Raw genomic sequence first — 13,732 nt, 5'->3', positions numbered from 1 at the left:
GTGCTTTGCACCTAGTAAGCGCTTAACAAATGCCATCATTATTAGAAGGGGGAGACGACGGGGAGCCCACAGGGAGGGGTCAATTAATCAATCAATCGTATTTATTGAGCGCTTACTGTGTGCAGAGCACTGGACTAAGCGCTTGGGAAGTCCAAGTTGGCAACATATAGAGACAGTCCCTACCCAACAGTAGTGGGCTCACAGTCTAGAAGGGGGGAGACAGAGAACAAAACCAAACATACTAACAAAATAAAATAAATAGAATAGATATGTACAAGTAAAATAAATAAATAAATAGAGTAATAACTATGTACAAACATATATACATATATACAGGTGCTGTGGGGAAGGGAAGGAGGTAAGATGGGGGGGATTGAGGGGGGTCCCGCCCTCCTCCCCCTCCCCACAGCACCTGTATGAATGAACGTATGTTTGTATGTATTTATTATTCTATTTATTTATTTTATTTGTACATATTTATTCTATTTTAGTTTGTTAATATGTTTTGTCTTGTTGTCTGTCTCCCCTTTCTAGACTGTGAGCCCGCTGTTGGGTAGGGACCGTCTCCATATGTTGCCAACTTGGACTTCAATCAATCAATCGTATTTATTGAGCGCTTACTGTGTACAGAGCACTGTACTAAGCGCTTGGGAAGTACAAGTTGGCAGCATATAGAGACAGTCCCTACCCAACAGTGGGCTCACAGTCCCAAGCGCTTAGTACAGTGCTCTGCACACAGTAAGCGCTCAATAAATATGATTACTGTGCTGTATGTATTTGTGCATATTTATTACTCCATTTATTTATTTTACTTGTACATATTTATTCTATTTATTTTATTTTCTTAATATGTTTTGTTTTGTTGTCTGTCTCCCCCTTCTAGACTGTGAGCCCGCTGTGGGGTAGGGACCGTCCCTACATGTTGCCAACTTGTACTTCCCAAGCGCTTAGTACAGTGCTCTGCACACAGTAAGGGAGGGGAGAGGGAAGCAGTGTGGAGTGATAATAATAGTAATAATGGTAGTTGCTAAGCGTTTACTATGTGCCAAGCACTGTTCTAAGCGCTGGGGGAGATACAAGGTCACCACGTTGTCCCACGAGGGGCTCCCAGTCATCACCCCCATTTTACAGATGAGGGTACTGAGGCACAAGAAGTGATGTGACTTGACCAAAGTCACACAGCTGATAATAATAATAACAATAATAATAATAATGGTATGTTAAGGTCTTACTGTAATAATAATAATAATAATGATGATGATGATGGTATTTGTTAAGCACTTACTATGTGCCAAGCACTGTTCCAATCCCTGGGGGAGATACAAGGTCCCAGGTTGTCCCACGAGGGGCTCCCAGTCGTCACCCCCATTTTACAGATGAGGGAACTGAGGCACAAGAAGTGACATGACTTGCCCAAAGTCACACAGCTGATAATAATAATAATAATGGTATGTTAAGATCTTACTATAATAATAATAATAATAATAATGGTATTTTTTAAGCACTTACTATGTGCAAAGCACTATTCTCAGTGCTTAGTATGTGCAAAGCACTATTCTAAGCGCTGGGGGGATACAAGGTGATCAGGTAGATTGTCATTCATTCAATCGTATTTATTGAGCGCTTACTGTGCGCAGAGCACTGTAACATATAGAGATGGTCCTTACCCAACAGTGGGCTCACAGTCTAGAAGGTGGAGACAGACAACAAAACCAAACATCTTAACAAAATGAAATAAATAGAATAAACATGCACAAATAAAATAAATAAATAAATAGAGTAATAAATACGTACAAACATATATACATATATATAGGTGCTGTGGGGAGGGGAAGGAGGTAAGGCGGGGGGGATGGAGAGAGGGGGGGGGGAGAGGAAGAAGGGGGCTCAGTGTGGGAAGGCCTCCTGGAGGAGGTGAGCTCTCAGTAGGGCATTGAAGGGAGGAAGAGAGCTAGCTTGGCGAATGTTGGGAGGGAGGGCATTCCAATCAATCAATCATATTTATTGAGCGCTTACTGTGTGCAGAGCACTGGGCCAGGCCAGGGGGAGGACATGGGCCGGGGGTCGACGGCGGGACAGGCGAGAACGAGGCCCGGTGAGGAGGTGAGCGGCGGCAGAGGAGCGGAGGGTGCGGGCTGGGCTGGAGAAGGAGAGAAGGGAGGTGAGGTAGGAGGGGGCAAGGTGATGGATGGACAGCCTTGAAGCCCAGGGTGAGGAGTTTCTTGCCTGATGCATAGGTTGACTGGTAGCCACTGAAGATTTTTGAAGAGGGGAGTAACATGCCCAGAGTGTTTCTGGACAAAGACAATCCGGGCAGCGGCGTGAAGTATGGATTGAAGTGGGGAGAGACACGAGAAAGGGAGATCGGAGAGGAGACTGATGCAGTAATCCAGACGGGATAGGATGAGAGCTTGAACGAGCAGGGTAGCGGTTTGGATGGAGAGGAAAGGGCGGATCTTGGCGATGTTGCGGAGCTGAGACCGGCAGGTTTTGGTGACGGCTCGGATGTGAGGGGTGAATGAGAGAGCGGAGTCGAGGGTGACACCAAGGTTGCGGGCTTGTGAGACGGGAAGGATGGTAGTGCCGTCAACAGAGATGGGAAAGTCAGGGAGAGGACAAGGTTTGGGAAGGAAGACAAGGAGTTCAGTCTTCGACATGTTGAGCTTTAGGTGGCGGGCAGACATCCAGATGGAGATGTCCTGAAGGCAGGAGGAGATGCGAGCCTGGAGGGAGGGGGAGAGAGCAGGGGCAGAGATGGAGATCTGGGTGTCATCAGCGTAGAGATGATAGTTGAAGCCGTGGGAGCGAATGAGGTCACCAAGGGAGTGAGTGTAGATTGAGAACAGAAGGGGACCAAGCACTGAACCTTGGGGAACCCCCACAGTAAGAGGATGGCAGGGGGAGGAGGAGCCTGCAAAAGAGACTGAGAATACATGGGACAACCTGATCACCTTGTATCCACCCCAGCGCTTAGTACAGTGCTTGGCACATAGTAAGCACTTAACAAACCATCATTGTTATTATTATAGAGAATCAGCGTGGCTCAGTGACAAGAACCCGGGCTTGGGAGTCAGAGGTCATGGGTTCTAATCCCGGCTCCCCCACTTGTCAGCTGTGTGACTTTGGGCAAGCCACTTCAATTCTCTATGTGTGACCTTGGGCAAGCCACTTCACTTCCCTGTGCCTCAGTTCCCTCATCTGTAAAGTGGGGATGAAGACTGTGAGTCCCACGTGGGACAAATTGATGACCTTGTATCCCCCCCCCAGCACTTAGAACAGTGCTTGGCACATAGTAAGCGCTTAACAAATATCAACATTATTATTATTATTACTATCATGATTATCAGCTGTGTGACTTTGGGCAAGTCACTTCATTACTCTGTGCCTCAGTTCCCTCATCTGTAAAAGGCGGTTGAAGACTGTGAGCCCCACATGGGGCAACCTGATGACCTTGTATCCCCCCCAGCGCTTAGAACAGTGCTCAGCACATAGTAAGTGCTTAACATACCATTATTATTATTATTATTATTATTATTATTATTATTATTATTATCAGCTGTGTGACTTTGGGCAAGTCACTTAACTTCTCTGTGCCTCAGTAACCTCATCTGGAAAATGGGGATTAAGACTGTGAACCCCACGTGGTATAACCTGATGACCTTGTATCCCCCCCCCCCCAGCACTTAGAACAGTGCTAGGCACATAGTAAGCGCTTAACAAATACCACCATTATTATTATTGTCATTATTATTATCAGCTGTGTGACTTTGGGCAAGTCACTTCACTTCTCTGTGCCTCAGTTCCCTCATCTGTAAAAGGGGGTTGATGAGAAGCAGCGTGGCTAAGTGGAAAGAGCACGGGCTTAGGAGTCAGAGGTCATGGGTTCAAATCCCAGCTCCACCAATTGTCAGCTGTGTGACTTTGGGCAAGTCACTTCACTTACCTGTGCCTCTGTTCCCTCATCTGGAAAATGGGGATTAAGACTGTGAGCCCCCCCGTGGGACAACCGGATCACCTTGTAACCTCCCCAGTGCTTAGAACAGTGCTTTGCACATAGTAAGTGCTTAACAAATGCCATCATCATCATTATTATTGTTATTAAGACTGTGAGCCCCACATGGGGCAACCTGATGACCTTGTATCCCCCCCAGCGCTTAGAACAGTGATTGGCACAGAGTAAGTGCTTAACAAATGCTGTCATTATTATTGTTATTATTATTAAGACTGTGAGCCCCCGTGGGACAACCTGATCACCTTGTAACCTCCCCAGCGCTTAGAACAGTGCTTTGCACATAGTAAGCGCTTAATAAATGCCATTATTATTATTATTATTATTATTAAAACTGTGAGCCCCACATGGGGCAACCTGATGACCTCCCTCCGCACATCCACGAAGCTAGCTCTCTTCCTCCCTTCAAGGCCCTACTGAGAGCTCACCTCCTCCAGGAGGCCTTCCCACACTCAGCCCCCTCCTTCCTCTCCCCCTTCTCCCCCCGCCCATCCTCCTGCCTTCCCTCCTTCCCCTCCCCACAGCACCTGTATATATGTATATATGTTTGTACATATTTATTACTCTATTTTACTTGTACATACCTATTCTATTTATTATATTTTGTTAATATGTTTGGTTTTGTTCTCTGTCTCTGCACACAGTAAGCGCTCAATAAATACGATTGATTGACTGATTGATTTTGTTGTCTGTCTCCCCCTTCTAGACTGTGAGCCCACTGTTGGGTAGGGACTGTCTCTACATGTTGCCAACTTGGACTTCCCAAGCGCTTAGTCCAGTGCTCTGCACACAGTAAGCGCTCAATAAATACAATTGATTGATTGAGTGATTTTGTTCTCTGTCTCCCCCTTCTAGACTGTGAGCCCACTGTTGGGCAGGGACCATCTCTAGATGTTGTCAACTTGGACTTCCCAAGCACTTAGTACAGTGCTCTGCACACAGTAAGCGCTCAGTAAAAAAGAAAAAATGAAAGAAAAGAAAGGAAAGAAAGAAAGGGAAGAAAGAAAGGGAAGAAAGGAAAGAAAGAAAGGAAAGAAAGAAAGGAAAGAAAGAAAGAAAGAAAGAAAGAAAGAAAGAAAGAAAGAAAGAAAGAAAGAAAGAAAGAAAGAAAGAAAGAAAGAAAGAAAGAAAGAAAGAAAAAGAGAAAGAAAGAAAGGAAGGAAGGAGGAAAGAAAGGAAGAAAGAAAGGAAGAAAGAAAGAAAGGAAGGAAGGAAGAAAGGAAAGAAAGGAAGAAAGGAAGAAAGAAAGGAAGAAAGGACGGAAGGAAGAAAGGAAGGAAGAAAGAAAGAAAGAAAGAAAGAAAGAAAGAAAGAAAGAAAGAAAGAAAGAAAGGAAGAAAGAAAGAAATAATAATAATGATGGCATTTATTAAGCGCTTACTATGTGCAAAGCACTGTTCTAAGCGCCGGGGAGGTTACAAGGTGATCAGGTTGTCCCACGGGGGGCTCACAGTCTTAATCCCCATTTTACAGATGAGGTAACTGAGGCACAGAGAAGTGAAGTGACTTGCCCAAAGTCACACAGCTGACAAGTGGCGGAGCCGTGATTTGAACCCATGACCTCTGACTCCAAAGCCCGGGCTCTTTCCACTGAGAAAGAAAGAAAGAAAGAAAGAAAGAAAGAAAGAAAGGAAGGAAGGAAGGAAGGAAGGAAGAAAGGAAAGAAAGAAAGGAAGGAAGGAAGAAAGGAAGGGAGAAAGGAAGGGAGAAAGGAAGGGAGAAAGGAAGGGAGAAAGGAAGAGAGAAAGAAAGAGAGAAAGAAAGAGAGAAAGAAAGAGAGAAAGGAAAGAAAGGAAGAAAGGAAGGAAGAAAGAAAGGAAGAAAGAAAGGAAGGAAGAAAGAAAGAAAGGAAGAAAGAAAGAAAGAAAGAAAGAAAGGAAGAAAGAAAGGAAGGAAGGAAGGAAGAGAGGAAGGAAGAAAGGAAGAGAGAAAGAGAGGAAGAAAGGAAGAAAGGAAGGAAGGAAGAAAGAAAGAAAGAAAGAAAGAAAGAAAGAAAGAAAGAAAGAAAGAAAGAAAGAAAGGAAGGAAGGAAGAAAGGAAGAAACAAAGGAAGGAAGAAAGGAAGGAAGGAAGAAAGGAAGGGAGAGAGAGAGAGAGAAGAAAGAAAAGAAAGAAAAGAAAGAAAGAAAAAGAAAGAAAGAAAGAAAGAAAGAAAGAAAGAAAGAAAGAAAGAAAGAATGAATGAATGAATGAATGAATGAATGAATGAATGAATGAATGAATGAATGAATGAATGAGCGAGGGAGCGAGCGCGGGGCCTGAGGGGGCTGAGGGGCGTCGGGCTCCCTCCCGCCCCCGGCCCCGGCTCGGCTCCTGATTGGCTCCCGTCGCCCCACTTCCGGCCCGCCCCACTTCCGGTCCCCCCCGGAAGTGACGTCGTAGTGATCGGCCTGAGGCGGCGGCGGCGGCGGCGTCAGGAGGCGGCGTCAGGAGGCGACGGCGGGGCCGGGTAAGGGGTCCCCGGGGTCCGGGGGCGGTCGGACTGAGGGACCCGGGTGCGGGGCGCCGTACGGAGCGCCGGGGGGCGGGGGGGGACGGGGACGGCCTCACTACGCTTAGCAGGCCCCAGGAGGCTCCCTCTGACTTAGTGCCTCAGTGGAAAGAGCCCGGGCTCGGGAGTCTGAGGTCCTGGGTGCAGATCCCGGCCCCGCCTCCTGTCAGCTGGGTGACTTTGGGCAAGCCACTTCACTTCTCTGGGCCTCAGTTACCTCATCTGGAAAATGGGGATGAAGCCGGTGAACCCCACGTAGGACTCTATTTATTTATTTTGCTTGTACCTATCTATTCTATTGATTTTATTTTGTTAGTATGTTTGGTTTTGTTGTCTGTCTCCCCCTTCTAGACTGTGAGCCCACTGTTGGGTAGGGACCGTCCCTACATGTTGCCAACTTGTACTTCCCAAGCGCTTAGTACAGTGCTCTGCACACAGTAAGCGCTCAATAAATACGATTGATTGATTGATTAATTAATAATAATAATTATGGTATTTGTCAAGCGCCTACTATCCGCCAAGCACTGTGTGGTTCAGTGGAAAGAGCCCGGGCTTTAGAGTCAGAGGTCAGGGGTTCAAATCCCGGCTCCGCCAACTGTCAGCTGGGTGACTTTGGGCAAGTCACTTCACTTCTCTGGGCCTCAGTTCCCTCATCTGGAAAATGGGGATGAAGCCTGTGAGCCCCACGTAGGACAACCTGATCACCTTGTATCCCTCCAGCGCTTAGAACAGTGCTTGGCACATAGTAAGCGCCTAATAAATGCCGTCATCATCATCATCATCAAAGAGCCTGGGCTTGGGAGGCAGAGGTCGTGGGTTGTAGTTCCGCCTCCGCCCCTTAATAATAATAATTACGGTATTTGTTAAGCGCTTACTATGTGCCAAGCATTGTGTGGTTCAGTGGAAAGAGCCCGGGCTTTGGAGTCAGAGGTCATGGGTTCAAATCCCAGCCCCACCACTTGTCAGCTGGGTGACTTTGGACAAGTCACTTCACTTCTCTGGGCCTCAGTTCCCTCATCTGGAAAATGGGGATGGAGCCTGTGAGCCCCACGTGGGACACCTGATCACCTTGTATCTCCCCAGCGCTTAGAACAGTGCTTTGCCCATAGTAAGCGCCTAATAAATGCTGTCATCATCGTCATCATCCAAGAGCCTGGGCTTGGGAGTCAGAGGTCATGGGTTCAAATCCCGGCTCCGCCACTTGTCAGCTGGGTGACTTTGGGCAAGTCACTTCACTTCTCTGGGCCTCAGTTCCCTCATCTGGAAAATGGGGATGGAGCCTGTGAGCCCCATGTAGGACAACCTGATCACCTTGTATCCTCCCCAGCGCTTAGAACAGTGCTTGGCACATAGTAAGCGCTTAATAAATGCCATCATCATCAAAGAGCCTGGGCTTGGGAGGCAGAGGTTGTGGGTTGTAGTTCCGCCTCCTCCCCTTAATAGTAATAATTATGGTATTTGTTAAGCGCTTACTATGTGCCAAGCACTGTGTGGTTCAGTGGAAAGAGCACGGGCTTGGGAGTCAGAGGTCATGGGTTCAAATCCCGGCCCCGCCACTTGTCAGCTGGGTGACTTTGGGCAAGTCACTTCACTTCTCTGGGCCTCAGTTCCCTCATCTGGAAAATGGGGATGCAGACTGTGAGCCCCACGTAGGACAACCTAATCACCTTGTATCCTCCCCAGTGCTTAGAACAGTGCTTGGCACATAGTAAGCGCTTAATAAATGCCATCGTCATCATCATCATCATCATCGAGCCTGGGCATGGGAGGCGGAGGTCGTGAGTTGTAGTTCCGTCTCCGCCCCTTAATAATAATAATTACGGTATTTGTTAAGCGCTTACTATGTGCCAAGCACTGTGTGGTTCAGTAGAAAGAGCCTGGGCTTGGAAGTCAGAGGTCATGGGTTCAAATCCCTGCTCCGCCACTTGTCAGCTGGGTGACTTTGGGCAAGCCACTTCAATTCTCTGGGCCTCAGTTCCCTCATCTGGAAAATGGGGATGAAGACTGTGAGCCCCACGTGGGACACCTGATCACCTTGTATCCCCCCAGCGCTTAGAACAGTGCTTGGCACATAGTAAGCGCTTAACAAATGCCATTATTATTATTAATGGGGATGAAGACTGTGAGCCCCCCGGGGGACAACCTGATCACCTTGTGTCCCCCAGCGCTTAGAACAGTGCTTTGCACATAGTAAGCGCTTAATAAGTGCCATCACCATCATCAAGAGCCCGGGCTTGGGAGGCAAAGGTTGTGGGTTCTAGTTCCGCCTCCGCCCCTTAATAATTCATTCATTCATTCGTATTTATTGAGCGCTTACTGTGTGCAGAGCACTGGACTAAGCGCTTGGGAAGTACAGGTTGGCAACATATAGAGACGGTCCCTACCCAACAGTGGGCTCACAGGCTAGAATTATAATGGTACCTGCTATGTGCCAAGCACTGCGTGGCTCAGTGGAGGGAGGACGGGCTTGGGAGTCAGAGGTCATGGGTTCAAATCCTGGCTCCGCCAATTGTCAGCTGTGTGACTTTGGGCAAGTCTTCTAGACTGTGAGCCCACTGTTGGGTAGGGACCGCCTCTATATGTTGCCAACTTGTACTTCCCAAGCGCCTAGTATAGTGCACTGCACACAGTAAGCGCTAAATAAATACGATTAAATGAATGAATGAGCACGGGCTTGGGAGTCAGAGGTCATGGGTTCAAATCCAGGTTCCGCCAATTGTCAGCTGTGTGACTTTGGGCCAGTCTTCTACACTGTGAGCCCGCTGTTGGGTAGGGACCATCTCTATATGTTGCCAAATTGTACCTCCCAAGTGCTTAGTATAGTGCTCTGCACACAGTAAGTGCTCAATAAATATGATTGAATGAATGAATGAATGAACTTCATTTCCCTGGGCCTCAGTTCCCTCATCTGTCAAACGGGGATGAAGACTGATCCCCACATGGGACAACCTGATCACCTTGTAACCTTCCCAGCGCTTAGAACAGTGCTTTGTACATAGTAAGCGCTTAATAAATGTTATCATTATTATTATTATTATTCTCTGTGCCTCAGTTACCTCATCTATAAAATGGGGATTAAGACTGTGAGCCCCACGTGGGACAAGCTGATCACCTTGTAACCTCCCCAGCGCTTAGAACAGTGCTTTGCATGTAGTAAGTGCTTAATAAATACCATTATTATTATTATTATTATTACTGAGCTCTGGGGAGAGCTCAGTACAGATAGCAGATGCCATGCGGTTCCCTCTGACCTAGTGGCAAGAGCCCAGGCTTGGGACACAGAGGTTGTGGGTTCTAATTCTGCCTCCGCCACTTAATAATAGTAATAATAATAATGGTATTGAGCACGTACTACGTGCCAAGCACTGTACTGAGCGCTGGGGGGCGATCGAAGGTAATTAGGTCGTCCCACGTGGGGCTCATATTCTTCATCCCCATTTTACAGATGAGGGAACTGAGGCCCAGAGAAGTGAAGTGACTTGCCCGAAGTCCCACAGTTGACAAGCGGAGGAGCCGGGATGAGAACCCGTGATCTCTGACTCCCAAGCCCGGGCTCTTTCCACTGAGCCACACTGCTTGTCTGCTGGGTGACCTTGGGCAAGTCACTTCACTTCTCCGGACCTCAGTTCCCTCATCTGGAAAATGGGGATGAAGACTGTGAGCCCCATGTGGGACAACCTAATTACCCTGTATCTACCCCAGTGCTTAGAACAGTGCTTGGCACGTAGTAAGTGCTTAACAAATACCGTCATTAGTATTATTATTCCCAGGCCTAGATCGTGGAGCTGGGGGTCGGGACTTGTTGGCAGAGCGGGGAGGGTTTTACAAGGCCCCGGGCGGATTGGGGAAGGGCATTTAGGGCATTCACTGGTCCTCCGTCTAGTCTATCCCGCCGCCCACTCTTTGCCCACCTCCTCCTCCTGACCCAAAACTCCCTCCCCCATTATATTGGATAGACCACCATTCTTCCCTACCTTTCAAAACACTCCTAAAATCCCATCTCCAAGAAGGCTTCCCCGACTAAGTCCACATTGCCCCTACTCTCTCTCCCTCTGCATCGCCTGTGCGCCTGGATCTGTCATCATCAGTCGTATTTATTGAGTGCTTACTGCGTGCAGAGCACCGTACTAAGCGCTTGGGAAGTACAAATTGGCAACATATAGAGACAGTCCCTACCCAACAGTGGGCTCGCAGTCTAAAAGATCTGTCCCCTTTAATTCATTCAGTCATTCAGCCGTATTTATTGAGCGCTTACTGTATACAGAGTGCTGTACTAACGGCTTGGAAAGTACAAGGTGATAGTATTTGCTAAGGGCTTACTGTGTTCTAAGCGCTGGGGGAGATACAGGGTTATCAGGTAGTCCCAGGTGGGGCTCGTAGTCTTCATCCCCATTTTACAGATGAGGCAACCGAGGCACAGAGAAGTGGCCCAAAGTCACACAGCTGACAGGTGGCGGAGCTGGGATTAGAACCCGCGACCTCTGACTCACAAACCCGTGTTCTTGCCACCAAGCTGCGTTGCTTCTCACACTTGACTAAGCACTTGACATTCATCCCGCCCTCATCCCCGCAGCACCTATGGCCGTAACCGGAGTGTCCTTTCATGTCTCTCTTCCCACATACCCTGTTAGTTCCTTACGGGCAGCGAACGAGTCCATCAGCTCTGTTGTACTCCCCCAGTTGCTTAGTACAGTGCCCCTCAATGAGTGATTAATTGATCGATCGATCGATGGATTGATTGATCCCTCCAAGGCCTTTGCCAACCTCCTGGAAACGACCCTTGGCCCCGGGACCCGGCCCTCTCTCCTGACCACACCCTGGCTCTCCGTGCCGCCGCCGGGCATGGTGTTGCCCGTTCTCCCTCGGCCTCGCAAAATGAGTCAGAGGTGGCCAGCTGAACCCCGAGCACACCGAGAAGAATCCCTGTTCCCCAAGGCCCTTCCTGGGTGGTAGGGTGATAGCAGTAGTAATAGCTGCGGTGCTTTTTATGTGCGTATTAGGTGCTAAGTACTGTAATAATATACTAATAATAATTATGGCATTTATTAAGCGCTTACTATGTGCAAAGCACTGTTTTAAGAGCTGGGGAGGTTACAGGGTGATCAGGTTGTCTCACGGGGGGCTCACAGGCAATCCCCCTTTTACAGATGAGGTAACTGAGGCACAGAGAAGTTAAGTGACTTGCCCAAAGTCACACAGCTGACAGTTGGCGGAGCCAGGATATGAACCCATGACCGTGAGCCCACTGTTGGGTAGGGACTGTCTCTATATGTTGCCAGCTTGCACTTCCCAAGCGCTTAGTACAGTGCTCTGCACACAGTAAGTGCTCAATAAATACGATTGATTGATTGATGTCCACTGACTCCAGAGCCCATGCTCTTTCTACTGAGCCACGCTGCTTCTCTAATAAAGTGCTCAACGTGTCCAAAACGGCACTCCTTATCTTCCCACACAAGCCCTGTCCTCCCCCTGGGTTTCCCATCACTGTAGATGGCACCACCACCGTCTCACAAGCCTTGGCATTATCCTTGACTCCTCTCTCTCAACTGAAATCTTCAACCCCACACTAAATCCTGTCGGTCCCACTTTCACAACCTCGCTAAAATCCGCCCTTTCTTCTCCATCCAAACCACTACCACGTTAATACAATCGCTCATCCTATCCCGCCTGAATTGTTGCATCAGCCTCCTTGCTGACCTCCCAGCCTCCTGCCTCTCCCCACTCCAGTCCGTACTTTTTTTTTTTAATGGCATTTATTAAGCGCTTACTATGTGCAAAGCACTGTTCTAAGCGCTGGCGGGATACAAGGTGATGAGGTTGTCCCATGTGGGGCTCGCAGTTCTCATCCCCATTTTACAGATGAGGGAACTGAGGCACAGAGAAGTTAAGTGACTTGCCCAAAGTCACACAGCTGACAAGTGGCGGAGCCGGTATTTGAACCCATGACCTCTGACTCCAAAGCCCGGGCTCTTTCCCACTGAGCCACGCTGCTTCTCTACTTCACTCTGCTGCCCGCATCATTTTTCTACGGAAACGTTTAGGATATGCCCACTCACTCATCAAAAAACTCCTGGGGTTGCCCATTCACCTCCACATTCATTCAGTCATATTGAGCACTTGCTGCGTGCAAAGCACTGTCCTCCACATCAAACAAAAACCCCTCACCATTGGCTTTAAAGCACTCTATCATCTCACCCCCTCCTACCTCACCTCACTACAATGCAGCCTGCACACTTCACTCTTCTAATGCTGACCTTCACACTGTGCCTCAGTCTCCCCCATCACACCGCCGACCCCTCGCCCACATCCTGCCTCTGGCCTGGAACACCCTCCCTCCTCAAATCTGACAGACAGTTACTCTTCCCCCCTTCAAAGCCTTATTGAAGGCACATCTCCTCTAGGAAGCCTTCTTTGACTAATCCCCCACTTTCCGCGCCCTGACTTGCTCCCTCTATTCTTTCCCCGTCCCAGCCTCACAACATTTATGTACATAGCTGGAATATATTGTTTTATGTTTGCGTCTGTCTCCTCTAGAGCGTAAGCTCGTTGTGGGTGGGGAATGTGTCTGTTTATTGTTGTTTTGTACTCTCCCAAGTGCTTGCTACAGTGCCCTGCACACAGTAAGTGCTCAATAAATACATTTGAATGAGTGCGTGAATGAACGCTAGGGCAATAATAATAATAATAATAATAATGGCATTTGTTAAGCGCTTACTATGTGCAAAGCACTGTTCTAAGCGCTGGGGGGATACAAAGTGGTCAGGTTGTCCCACGTGGGGCTCACAGTCTTAATCCCCATTTTACAGATGTGGGAACTGAGGCTCAGTGAAGTGACTTGCCCAAGGTCACACAGCTGACATGTGGCAGAGCCGGGATTCGAACCCCTGACCTCTGACTCCAAAGCCCGTGCTCTTTCCGCTGCTTCCCAGTTCTTGTCCCGCGTGGGGCTCGCCATCTGAAGTAAGAGGGAATGAGGTGGAATCCCCATTTTGCAGATGAGGAACCCGAGGCCCGGAGAAGGGAAGCGACCTGCACAAGGCCACGCAGCAGACGAGTGGCAGGGTGGGATTAGAACCGGGGTCCTTGGGACTTCCAAGCCGTGGTGCTGGGGTAGGCTGGGAGAGGAGGCTAGCGTCTCTGGGGGGCCTAGCCGCTCCCGTTGTGGGGTCCGTCTCGAGGTTGCGGAGTCCTGATCCCCCCCGCCCCGCTGTCTCCCCCAGCCCGCCGCTCTG

The sequence above is a fragment of the Tachyglossus aculeatus genome, chromosome 11 (assembly GCF_015852505.1).
Source record: "Tachyglossus aculeatus isolate mTacAcu1 chromosome 11, mTacAcu1.pri, whole genome shotgun sequence".
Classification (NCBI taxonomy): domain Eukaryota; kingdom Metazoa; phylum Chordata; class Mammalia; order Monotremata; family Tachyglossidae; genus Tachyglossus; species Tachyglossus aculeatus.
This window is presented reverse-complemented; position numbering follows the sequence as displayed.